This window comes from Carettochelys insculpta, chromosome 2 (genome assembly GCF_033958435.1).
Source record: "Carettochelys insculpta isolate YL-2023 chromosome 2, ASM3395843v1, whole genome shotgun sequence".
Taxonomy (NCBI): domain Eukaryota; kingdom Metazoa; phylum Chordata; order Testudines; family Carettochelyidae; genus Carettochelys; species Carettochelys insculpta.
Window position 1 is genome coordinate 94,717,724 of NC_134138.1, and position 13,978 is coordinate 94,731,701.

The following is a 13,978-nucleotide window of genomic DNA, read 5'->3' on the forward strand; positions in this document are numbered from 1 at the left end:
GCTTCTAGGCATCAAAAAGGCAGTCCTAAATTCAATACACTGACAACAGATTCATTTCATAGTATATAAATAAACGATGAAAATCCAGCCTTCTGTAATACTAAACAGTTTAGAACCTCTGCCTGTGGTATGCAATTACCAGTGCTGTACCATCTGGCACAAAGGCTCATTTGATACCATCCTTCGTTTTAATCATAACTGGTGCCTCACTGCCGCTGCTAACCACTGTCTCTCGAGATGAAAAGGGGCCACAGTAGTAGTAGCCTCATAAAGTGCCACACTAAAAAATATATATATATATATATTTTTGCTCATAATTCTCTCTATCTTCCTCCTTCCAGGTTTTTAAGGACATGCTAGAAATCTTTAGGGCTCTCGAAAGGTCTAATCCAAAACAAGAAGCAAATCCATACTGCTCTCAATGTTTTAGAAGATAACCTATCTAACTGATAACACTACAAAATAACACTTAGGCTGCGTCTCCACTAGCTGGCTATTTCGAAGTAGCGGGCCCAACTTGGAAGTCGGACACATCACATCTACATACAATGCGTGCTACTTCAAAGTTGAAATTGACGTTAGGTGTGGAGACATCAAAACCGCTACTCCTATGAGAAGATGAGAATAGCATCTTACTTCAATGTCTAACATCAAAGTAGGATATGTGTAGACAATCTGCGTCCCTCTACTTTGAAATAGCGGGGTCTGCCATGACAACAGTCAGCTGAGGCATGGAGCCATGCTGTCCAGCCCCTGTGGTGCTCTATGATTTCTGTGCTCAGTGGCTCTTAAAGCCACATGGACCAGGAAACCCTTTGGCAGGAAGCTGAAAGCATGCAGGCAGCAGCCAGCACACGCGATATATCTGCACACCCCAGCAACGCCCCCTGCAGTCTCTGAGCACCATGGCCAGCCAGCAGCCAGGCAAGCAGTCCCCGGCCTTCCCCTATGACTGCCCCCACAGCTCACAGGCCACCAGCCAGGGGGACAGAAAGCAGAGTCTCTCATGGACCTAGGCCAAGCTCCAGGATCTCCTGGGGCTCTAGGGTTAGGAGGAGGTGCTCCATGTAATCAGAAGCAAGCAGCACAATGTGGCCACCTTCTCCCAGCTGGCCGAGAGCCTGGCCACCTGGTGTCACTCTGCCCACACTGCTGACCACATCAGGAGTAAGGTCAAGGAGCTGTGGCAGGGTCATGTCCAGACACAGGACATGGCGAGCTGGTCAGGGGCCTCCCCCACTGCTTGCCTCTATTACCAGGAGCTCAGGGCAATCCTGGGCCCCCAGGGCACATCCTCCCCACAGCTGTCCTTGACACCATGGCTGAGGAGCCCCAGCAGGTCTCAGAACAGGATCCCAGTCCTGAGGCCAGCCCCACACCCCCGGGTCCACAGCCAGAGCCAGCCTCTGAGGTGGAGGAGGGGTTGAGCAAGAGGGGGGAGTTCATGACAGACCTCCCCTCTTGCAGCTGCAGCCAGGTGTCCACCCAATGGGTGTCCCCCAACCTCAGTGGTGGACCATCAGGTATATACCCAGAGGGCACAGACCCTTAGGGCATGGGGTTGGGGCACCATACATGGCCAGGGGTCCCCCACACTCCCACCAGCCGGACCACAGCCCCAGGTCAGCAGCCAGTGCCTGTCAGCACCTGCTCCCATGCACAGCGCTGCACCCTGTCCCCGGGGTGGGGGGGGCGGAACACGCAAAGGGCGCCCCCCCTCACGGGGACACCACACCCACAGACAGGGAACAGGGGAGGGAGACCCAATGCCCAAGGCAGGGATGGGGGCGTAGGCCACGGGGCTGTGCTCAATACTCATAGCCCTCCTTCCTCTTCCCCCTTGTTTTCACAGACACACCATCCGAGACCCAGGACAGTCTCACTGCATTCATGGTGCTGGACAGCCACCCAGGGTGTCAGACCATGCTAGCCCACCGGGACAACCACCACCGACAGGACAAGCCCGCCCCTGCTGGAGCCAGGCACAAGTGGCCATCAATCCCCATGCCCTTGCCACCCTTTGGTGCCAGGTCAAGATCCCAGGGTGACACCTTCGCTTGGAGGAAGGGGAGGCTACCTGGTACAGGGAAACCTGGGGGGCCTTCATGGCCACCTTCAATAGGGTGGCTGCCTCTGACGAGGAGGTGGTGGCCCGGCTGCCACCCCTCACAACCGGCCCTGAAGAACCCTCTGCTGCCCCACCTGCTAACCTCCCAGGGCAGGGCCTCACTGGGGCTGATTGCCAGGCCAATGACTTGCCCCAGCCATACCTCCCAGTGCTCCCAGCTCCCAGCCAGCCTTGCCAGGGACCCCGGACAAGAGGGCGGCCTGTGACCCAGACCTGGCAGGGGTCATGCCCATCCACCCTACCCCGGAGTGATGGGCCAACAGCCAGGCAATCCACATGCCCCCCTATGTATATAGTTATCACCCCATCATGTACTTAGTTATCCCCCATCACGTAGATTGTTATCCCCCCTCATATATATAGTTGTCATCATTGTCTTCCAGAATCATATGCAACCAGTTCGAATACTTACCAATATATTTACAGTTTTATTGTTCCCAAATCCCTGTGTCACATGTGCTCATTGCAGAGGTAGTGTGTGGGTTGTGGGGGGGCAGTTTGCAGGAGGCCCACCAGGGGTGGCTGGGGTGGCACTCACTGGGCCCCTGATCAAAATATTGCTGCAGGGCCTCCCAGATGCAGACTCCCTCCTGGTGGCCCTGGTGACTAGGGGCAGCAGCAGGCTGGGGATAGCCTGTGCCAGCCTCAGCCACCTACCTCTGCATGAAGGTCTCCCCCTTGCTTTCCACCAGGTTGTGGAGTGTGCAGCAGAGACCCACAACCTGGGGGATGTTCAGAAGGCCCACATCCAGGTAAGTGAAGAGGCAGCACCACCAGCCTTTAGGTCGCCCAAAAGTCCGCTCAACCACCTGCTGGGCATAGCTCAGCTGGGCATTGTAGTGCTCCTGGCTGGCATTGAGGTGGCCCATGTAGGGGGTGCATGAGCCAGGGCTGGAGCAGGTAGGCTGCATCTGCCACCAGGCAGAGGGGCATGGTGGTGTCCCCCAGTGAGATCTCCCTTTGGGGGATGTAGGTCCCTGCCTCCAGCTGGTGACACAGGCCCAAGTTCTGGAACAGAATCACAGAATCACAGGGCTGGAAGGGACCTCAGGAGGTCATCTAGCCCAGCCCCCTGTTTCAAGCAGGATCAACACCCACTAAGTCATCTCAGCCAAGACCTTGTCAAGTTGGGACTTAAAAACCTCAAGGGATGGAGAATCTACCACCTCCCTAGGCAACGCATTCCAATGATTCACCACCTGCCTGGTGAAGTAGTTTTTCCTAATATTTAACCTACACCTCTCCCTCTTCAACTTCAGACCATTACTTCTTGTTCTGCCGTCTGACACCACTGAGAACAGTTTCTCACCCTCCTTTTTAGAGCTCCCCTTCTGAGAGTTGAAGGCTGCTATTAAATCACCTCTTAGTCTTCTCTTCTGTAAACTAAACAAGCCCAAATCCCTCAGCCTATCCTCATAGGTCTTGTGCTCCAGACCCTTAATCATTTTTGTTGCCCTTTGATGAACCTGCTCCAGCAAATCCACATCCTTTTTATACTGGGGGGCCCAAAACTGGACACAATATTCCAGATGTGGCCTCACCAGTGCCAAATAAAGAGGAATAACTACTTCTCTAAATCTGCTCGAAATGCTCCTCCTAATGCACCCTAGTATGCCGTTAGCCTTCTTGGCTACAAGGGCACACTGTTTACTCATATCCAGCCTTTCATCCACCATAACCCCTAGGTCCCTTTCCATCGTACTGCTGCTGAGCCAGTCATTCCCCAGCCTGTAACAATGCTTGGTATTCTTCAGCCCCAGGTGCAGGACTCTACACTTCTCCTTATTGAACTCCATCAGATTTCTTTTGGCCCAGTCCTCCAATTTATCCAGGTCCCTCTGGATTCTCTCTCTACCCTCTAACGAATCTACCTCTCCCCCTAGTTTTGTGTCATCCGCAAACTTGCTGAGGGTGCAATCCAGTCCCTCATCCAGGTCATTAATAAAGATGTTGAATAACACAGGCCCCAGAACTGAGCCTTGCGGCACTCCTCTTGAAACAGACCGCCATCCAGATATTGAGCCATTGACCACTAACCGTTGGGCCTGACCATTAAGGCAGCTTTCTATCCACCTTATAGTCCAAGGATCCAATCCATATTTCCTTAACTTATGGACAAGAATGTTGTGGGAGACCGTATCAAAAGCCTTGCTGAAGTCAAGGTGTATCACATCCATTGACTTCCCCATGTCCACAGAGCTTGTTACCTTGTCATAGAAGCTAATCAGATTAGTCAGACAGGACTTGCATTGTGGATGCTGGTGGACCAGCCCTCATACATGTCCTGGAACTGGCCCTAGCTGTCCACCATGGCCCGCAGGACCATCAAGTAGTAGCCCTTCCGGTTTACACATTGTCCTCTGCTGTGGTCTGAGGTGTGGATAGGGAGGTAGGTCCCACTAAGGGCCCCAAAGCAGTTTGCGAACCCCATTGCGGTGAAGCCCACAATGGCCGCATCCAGGTCCCTGACTTGGATGACCCTCTGGAGCAGCAGGGCATTAAGCATGTGCACCACCTGTGGGGAGGGGACATGGGCACCCATGAGGGTGTGCAGGGAGTGCCCGTCCCCCCCACCCTAACCTCCCTTCCTGGGCTCCTCTCTCTGGCCCCATGGGCCATCCTCCCCGGGCCCCCACCCCGCAGTGGGTGCATGCCCAGGCCTCTTTACCTCCATCACAACAGCCCCAACTGTGGCTTTGCCCACATCAAATTGGTGGCCCACAGAGTGGTAGCTGCCTGGAGTGGCCACCTTCCAAACAGCTATTGGGATACTCTTCTAGATGGTGAGGGTGTGCCGCATCCATGTGTCCTGGTGCCTCAGCCACTGGCAGAGCTCCATAAAGGTCTGCCGCCGCATGCAGAAACTCTGCAGCCAGTGGTCATCAACTGACTCCCCCATGACCAGGTGCTCCCACCACTCTGAGCAGGTGGGGTACCTCCAGAGCCTTTGGAACACCCAGCAGGGGTGGGACCAGGAGGGTCCTGTAGTTTGGGGCATCCCCTGCTGCCCCTGAGGAGAGATCCCCTGCTAGGAGCTGCTGGGCAGTGCCCGTGCAACATCTAGCAGGGCACCAGTTCCTTGGGTGACGGCCTGAAGGGTTTCCAGCTGCTGCTGCTGCAGCTGCTGTGCATCCATGTCTGTGGGCACTGGGTCTGTGAGGCTAGTGGCACCTCCTCAGGACTTCTGCTGTGCTTGGGAGGGCCCTTTTGAAGGAGCAGCTTGCTGTTGCCCCGGAAGGGCTAATCTGCCCTGTGACCCCATTGGCGGGCTTTCCTGGCCCCTTATGTGGAAAAGGGCCATGTGTGTAGATGCTCCCCTTCTGCATCCAGGGCAGCCCCTTTCAACATACCACGTCGCTACTTCAAAGTTGTACATCGATGGCGCCAGGCCTGGTGGGTGTGTAGACACTACACCTTGAAGTAGCGAATTTCGATGTCGCTACTTTGAAATACACTACTTTGAAGTAGCAGTATAGTGCTGAGGTAGCCTTAATAACTATGGCAGTTTCTCTGTGACTTGCAGTATAAACCAAGAACTTACCTGCTAACTAGTTCCACGGACTTCTAAGATATTGTTCACTAGTCTAGAGGGAAATGGTAACATTAGAAACAAGAAAAAGATACCATTATTATCTTGCAGAATTCAGTAAACAAACAAACAATCACCCTGAAAAGACATTCTGAATAATCAAAGTTTCACTATGTCCAACATGGGCTACAGTTCTGACTTACTTGCTTTGATCCTGCCTCTGATAGCAGCCTCAATAGTGCTGTTTTTCCAATTCTGACAGAATTTTCCACAACTAAAAATGCACTGGCCCAGATTTTCATGCTGTTCAACCAATGCAACAGAAACCTGACGCAGGCCCTCCAATGCACAGCTTACACTCTTTGGTTTATGCTGATGGTGCAAAATTGTTCTTGAAGATAACACCTACAGACTCCAAGTCCTAGGCTCCCAAGGAAGATGTTGCCACTAGGGAGTCCAGAGACCTGGGTGTAAGGCTGGGCTAATTCAGATGCCAGTTTGTTTTATAGATAATTGGTACTTCAGTAGAACACACTGGGCTGGTCCCCAGATGTCTAGCTGAGTCAGAATTCAGTGGGGCAGGATTTGCCCCTTAAAGGATAACAGGTTCTGTTCTTAATTGGACACTTTAGTATCATTTTTATGTCTCAAAAAGGCACAGCTCCCTGTTAAACTCTCTGAGTCAGATGCTGCACTACATCTTTCAAGGCTTGGGGTCCCATTCTACAACTTGGTGCAGAAAGACAATGAAGCCATGCATCCTTGTGGGGTGATATGTACCTTTGGGGTGTGAGGAAGAAATAGCCTAGAGATTGCGATTGTGCTTGTGATTGTAGCTGAGTTTGTGAGGAGTGCCTTTTTCCTCTCATGCTGAAGTGAGGGCTATTCATCACCTGACTGTGAAGGGATAATTTTATTAGTTTTCATGTCTGTTTCCCTTTTCTTCCAAAGCGTCTGCAAGTGCTTTACAAAGCTTAACAAATTAACCTTCACAATACCCACATGAGGTAGACAATTCTTACTCTTGTCCTATTTTTAGAGTGGGAGAAAGAGGCACAGAGAGATAAATGGATATGCCCAGTGAGACACATATACACACAAGCACAAACATTCTGTACCAGAGCAAGGAATAGCATGATTGATTTATACCTGGTCCTGTACCCTAGCCACAGGACCACCCTATCTTGTATGGAACTACATCTCTTACAGAAACATGATACACAGTTTTTCTTGGCCTTCACTGCCCTGACAAACAAAGTCATACAAATAATATCATGAGAAATAAATATCTCACTTTCTTTCTGATCTGTAATCTAAGAGCCCTAGAACTATCTAGCTGTTCCTTACAACGAGCTTCTCTTAAGGTTACATAATGCACAATGCCTTTTTCCCTCTTGATCTAAAACATACATAAATGAAAAAAAGATGAATACAAAAAGGCTGCAACTTTAGGGTAACAAAGTCAACTTTTAAATTAATTAAACGTTGCCTGATGCTGCACTGTTGAACTGGAGTTTTGCCATAGACCTCAATGAGTTCAGGATAGGCCAGAGTATATAGTATAATTATCATATGTAATCACTGACTTCTATGCGGCCTTTGTCATTGAGTAAATAACAGATTGTGACCGAAACATTTTCAGCATGCTCAGTGGATCCAAATTCCTTGAAGATGTTAGAACAATCTGTACAGAACGGTTGCTGATGTTATACAAGGACTGATTTTGCCCTTTTAAAAAAGCTATGACAGAGCGTCTGGATCTTTGCCCCGAATACATCACAATAGTAAATGTGTGATATTGAGGAAAATGCCAAAGTTCCTATTTGGAAAAGAGAACACAGAAACAGGGTGGACCAGAGGTGAGCAGAATGGTTTGTGAGATGCAATACCTAATCCACATCAATAAGTATTTCATAGATTTCTTAAGTTGTCCCATAAAAGACAATATCTCATCTATCTCATTTCTGTAACAGATGGCTATTAACCATTGTTAAGGACTTCACATACTCACCGAGTTTGCTCTTAGAGAAAGTAATGAGGCCAAACTTTATTGCATGTGTGTGAAAGTAACCATTTAAAAAAACACTGGCCTGGAAAGCAGGGGTGATTGCCTAGAGCAGCATTTCCCAAACTAATTTGGTCTGGAACATTTTTGGGCTTGGAATATATGGACAGAACACAAACATGCTGGCTTGGGAGAGCAGGCACAAAGCAGGTTTCATACCGAAAATCTGCCACGCGTAATGCTCAGAAGTTGATTTAAAAGTGCTATTTTTTACCAATACCTATTATTTTACAAAGGACAAACAAATGATCAGAAAATCGTCTGAGTGAACTAATGTCCTTCTGATAGGAAGATGGTTAGCAACCCTATAATTAGGTATAAAAACTAAAAATTAAGTACAAACCCACAACAAAACATCAACATAACAGCTAAAAGAAGGTTGGGTAGTGTACTTTTGTACAAAAATAAAAAGGACAATATTGTTCAAAAAAAAGGACTGTCCTTCCTTATAGCTTAAAAACATTGTTATGAAAAAGAAAGGCAAAACAAATCAGGTATGGAAAAGTATTTTTAAATTTTGTGTTTTTATGAATTTGTTATTTTTACAGAAAACTACTGGAAAATAAAAATAAGTAACATTTGACAGTTTTTTTAATGGGAAGAGTGTTTTTGCATCTGTTTTGGCATGAGTCTCATAACAACAATTCTATTATGAATGTGTTATAAATATTAATATACAGTACATACAATCTAAATACTGTTAAAATACCTTAGTATTTTTGATAGGCTTAATTTCTTATTTAATGTTTTAGAAGGAAAAATATCGCTAGCATCAAAAATTTTCATGGAACACCTATTCACATTGCATGGAACACCCGTGTTCCATGGAACACCATTTGGGAAATGCTGGCCTAGAGGAGACATGCTGGGCTACTGCAAGGAGACTCATTTGCAGGGACTTGATCGATCTCTGAAACAGAGCAAGGGAATTTCTCTGTGCCCAGAAAATGATGCTAGCAATTTGACCAAAGAGCAACTGTAATAAAGAAAATGATTTCCAGGGGTGTAAGCAACTCATTCTTCTTGGCTGTGGCCACACTTGGCCAAAATTTCAAAATGGCCACACTGATGGCCAAATTGAATGATACTAACGAGGCCCTGAAATGACTATTCAGTACCTAATTAGCATGCTATTGGCCGCTGTACTTCAAAAGTGCCACATTTCGATTGTGCGCAACTCAGCTACACGGGGGTCCTTTTCAAAAGGACCCTGCACATTTCAAAATCCCCTTATTCCTATCAGATGACAGGAATAAGGGGATTTCAAAGTCTGCTGGGTCCTTTCGAAAACGACCCCCATGTAGCCAAGCTGCGCACGATCGAAAGTGGCACTTTCAAAGTAATGCAGCTGGCAGCATGCTAATGAGGTGCTGAATATTCATTTCAGTGCCTCATTAGTATTCTCCTTTTTGGCCATTAGCATGGCCATTTTGAAATTTTGGTTAAGTGTCACCACAACCTTGGTGATTAACTGTTCTGTTCTTTCCCTCTGGGGCACCTGACATTGGCCACTCTCTGAAGACAAGATAATGGGCGAGCTAGAGCTTTGGTATGACCCAGTATGGCCATTCTTATGAGGAGAAATGTGTTGTCTCTAAGGAGTCTTGCGGAATGGTAAAAGGCTCTGGAACCTACATCCCCCTCTATGGCAGTGAAGGAGACTGGACAAAACTGTTGGCCAACAGGGACTGGTGTTGCCATCAGATTGTGGTGGTATAGGGTGAGAAGGTAAAATCTGAGGTTCTGGGAGTTGGCAGGGAGTTGTGTCACCAAAGGAGGAATAGCAAAGATTTAAAACAATTATTGTCCAATTCTACTAAAAGGACAGGAGACACCTGATATGGATATAATCAGGCCACAACTTTATTATTAGATATCTGGGACTGCCTGGCAGACAAAAGTGTACAGTGCAGATACAGGTGGTGTTTGTTCATGAACCACATCCGGGCTCTCGCTGTCCCCTTTATTTTCCATCCTCATCCTCCAGTCAGCCCATGGCTGGGACCTTATCATCCACTCTCCTTGCCGAAGATTTAAGATGGACTATATTGGAGTGTTGGCTCCCTGTTATTTTGGTTTTGCTCAACTGTGAAGCAGCATATATTTTAGCCAACAGCCCTTTAGCATTATCTGAGAAAGGATCTCCAGTATACTAATCACCAAGAAGTGCAGAACCTGAGCAGTAAAATCAGAACTCTGCCACACTGGACATATGTTTATAGGTATACACACATTTATTTTTAGAGGCGGAAGATCACCACTTCTTAGCTCAAACCCCAAAGCCATCCTTCACTCAAGCACAAATCATAACATTGAAAAACTATTGAAAACCCAAACAAAGGTTCCATGGTGGTTTTTTAGCACTGAAAAAGTGACTATGAATCCTACATTGTTGAATATCTCAAGTTTCTTCCTATTGAACATAATTTCTTACATGTGTTTTGCTGTGGTCCCCTGTTGGTTTCACATTAGCAGAAAAAAACTTCATCACATGCCTAAAATTAGGAAATGTGAAATGACTGCATTTAATCGGTTTTGACATTGCTTCTTGGAGTGTTCATGTATCTTCTGTTCTTCAAAGCTTAAATGAAAAGCAACAACCACACCAAATTCATAGCAAAGCATAAAAAGCTACTAAACAGCTAATGCGGTATGCTTTAGTCACGCTGACTCACAGTTTGATCCTTGATTATGAATATAGACATTTTATATTTAATTGTGCAATAAAGATGGGCAAAAAATTGCAAAGCTATATAAGCAGATGGAAAATATACTTCTACCAATATTTAATGAAACTTGTGAAGCCCTTTTTTCTTTTTTTTCTCCAAAACCAAGAGCAATTTTTCGGGGTGATAAATGGTTTTCCCTGCAGAACATGCCAATCTTTCTCAAAGAAAATCAGAACTTTTGCCTGAGATAAATATATAAATAGAATTATTTCTTCCATAGCACAAATTTGTCACTTTATTGATGTGGAGAGGCGGCTTTTTATTGTAAGAATGGCATGCATTTGCCAATGGTCACTTTGAAAGATCTCCTTTACGCAGCTCTAATTTCAAAGTCCCAACCCTCTTGCATGAATTTACATAGTGTCAGTGGTATTTTAAGGGAATATAAGACAAGATCGTCCCTTGAGCTATATACCTGCATAGCAAACTTAGGAAGTATAAAGCATATCCTTTTTCCCTGCAGGGGTCATATACCTAATAGTGCAGTGTGAAGAGACGCTTCCAGAAAGCCAATAGCTCCTCTCCTATGCAACCGACTATGGAGGGACGGGGTACAAATACTTCAGTTTGGCCAGTGTGGCAGGAGATGTAGGTTGTAAATCTATACTATTAACATAATTACATACAGTCATACCCCGACATATGCCCATTTGGGTTACGGGAATTTGACTTTACAATGAGTTTCATTTAACACCCCTACTTTGGCTCATGAGGCGTTTCTCCACATTTACGAGGATTGATTTGGATTTTGTGTGCCTCAGCGGGACACAGCCGCCCTGCAGCGGGAGAAAGGCTGTGGCTCCAGGCAATGGCTGCCCGCAGCCGCTGCCTGCCCGGTGCATCTCTCCGCAGCACCCAGCAGCAGTTTCCCGGAGCCCCTGGCCGGCCACAGCAGGCGCCCACCTCTGGAGCTGGGAGAGGAGGGGACAGTGCCCATCGACGGAGCCGCTGCCCCGGGCACCTCAGCCCACCCCTGCCTTTAACTTGACACTGCTGTGGCTGGTCTGGCTCTCTGCCTCAGCACTGCAGCAGCGGCGCACCCCAGCGCTGCTGGTGGCTGTGGGTTCCCTGCACTCCTGGGGGCACGGGCCAGGGCCAGGCAGAGGCTGACGGCTCTGGTAGGCAAGCACCAAGGGGATGGAGTTGGCTGCGTAAGTCTTGAAGAAGAGGCCATGGTGGGGGGGGCAGCAGCGCAGTGCGGGGAGGTAGATTCGTCCGAGTCCCAGTAGCAGATCACGCCGCTTTGTGAGACGTGGATGCTGAGTGCGCAGCCCATTCCAGCCCCGCTGCAGCCGCTCACCCTCCCCAGGCAGCTAGGGGAACACCGCCGCCCCCCTGCGTGGCTGTGCCTCATGCGTCCCATGTTGTGTTATGATAACTAATGTTAACTATTGAAGTAATTGTGTTCATTTTACTGGGATTTGGTGTTGTTTTAGCATAAATGGGTGTAAATTTTTGGAGGTTAGGAACACAACATTTTTTCACATTGAAATTAATGGTAATTACGTTTTCAACTTATGAGAATTCGCCCTAAGAGGGGCTTTTCAGGAACGAATTACCCTCGTAAGGTGGGGGAAGACTGTATATTTATACTCCTCCTTAGTCATCTGTACAAGTTGCCACTTCTTATACACATTCTTTTTGAGTTTCATCTGACCAAGGATTTCCCTGTTAAGCCAAGCTGGTTGCCTACTATATGTGCATTTCTTACTATGCAGTTGGATTGTTTGTTCCTGTGCCTTCAGCAAGACTTCTTTAAAATATTGCTAGTTTCCCTGAACACTTTTCCCCTTCATTTTCATTTCCTAGGGGATTGTGCCCATCAGTTCTCTCAGGGAGTCAAAGTCTGCTCTTTTGAAATCAGGGGTCTCTATATTACTGCTCACCTTTCTTCCTTTTGTCAGGATCTTGAAATCTACCATCTCGTGATCACTGTAGCCCAGGTTGCCACACACTTCTATTTCTCCTACTAGTTCTTCCCTGTTTGTAAGCAGCAGGTGAAGTTGTGCATGGCCTGGTCGGTTCCGTCAGCACTTGTACCAGGAAGTTATCCACAGCATTCTCCAGAAACTTCCTGGATTGTCTGTGTGTTTCTGTATTGGTCTCCTAACAAATGTCTGGATAATTGAAGTCTCCCATGAGAACCAGGGCTTGAGATTTGGAAGTTTCTCTTAGGTGTCTGAAGAAATCCTCATCTACCTCATCTCCCTGATCTGATGGTCCATAGCAGACACCAACTACAACATCACCTCTATTGCTTCCGCCTCTAAGCTGAACCCAAAGACACTCAACTGGCTTTTCTCCCTCCTTATATTGGAGCTCTGAGCAATCATATTGCTCCCTGCAACCCGTCCTCCTTTTCTCCGCTGCCTGTCTTTCCTAAGTAGTCTATATCCTTCCATGACCGTGCTCCAGTTATGCGAGTCATCCCACAAAAATCTCCTTTTTTCTAACCACTTCATACTCCTTAGACTGTGCCAGGGCCTCTAGTTTCTCCTGTTTTTTCCTCAGGCTACTTGCATTTGTGTACAAGCGCCTTAGAGAAGCAGCTGATTGGCCCACTTTCTCCTCTTCACCCAGGAATCCTACTTTGTCATTCCCTATTCCTTCTCAACTTGCCTCAGGGCTTGTATCACCATCCCCCGACAAACCTAGTTTAAAGCCCTCTTCACTAGGTTTGCAAGGCCGCCTGCAAAGATACTCTTTCCTCTCTTCGTTAGGTGGATCCCATCTCTTCCTAGCATTCCTTGTTCCTGAAACAGAATTCCACGATCAAAGAAACCAAATCCTTCCTATGGGAGTTTGGAACTGATGTTCAGGGCAGTGGTAGTTCACAGAAATTCCCTGTCCCCCTGTATGCCTAGAAGCCACAGTACCCTGCTGGCACCTTGTGGGAGCCCTGAGAGTTTGGGGCAAGTAGAGGGCCTGCCTAAGCACCCTATACCACCGACAAGGCTTTTAATGGCCTGATTAGCAGCGCTGACCAGAGCCATCAGGGTCCTTTTCAACCAGGCCTTCCAGTCAAAAACTGAGCAGAGGGACAGTCTCACACTGATAGCTATATTCTGTTCAGAATGAGAAATACAGACTTGCCTCTGCTGTTTCTGAATAGAACTAAATAGAATCCTATTCTCAAAAGACCTTCCTTGCCCACGTTAGCCTCTCACTAGTGAGCACTGGCCCCTTTAAAATATCTTCTGTAAGCAATTAACTTTTAGACTGGGAGAAAGGTAACAGCTGGACTATTGTCACAAACAAGAACATAACTGTATATGAGAGAGTGCTAGAATACCAGACTTCAAAAGAGAGTGATTACAAGAGTGAAGCTCTATGCATATTTGTTCGATAATCGTAAGTGCTTCCCATTTACTGTTTTGTTTTGTTTTTTTTAACATTCCACATGCAAAAGCCATTCATTTCCTTGCCTGATGTGGACAGACTTCAATTTCTCTCTACTTTGCATGCTGCGATGTAGTAGAGAGACAGTACATTTTAGAATTTTAGAGCTTGCATATCATGCCAGGAAT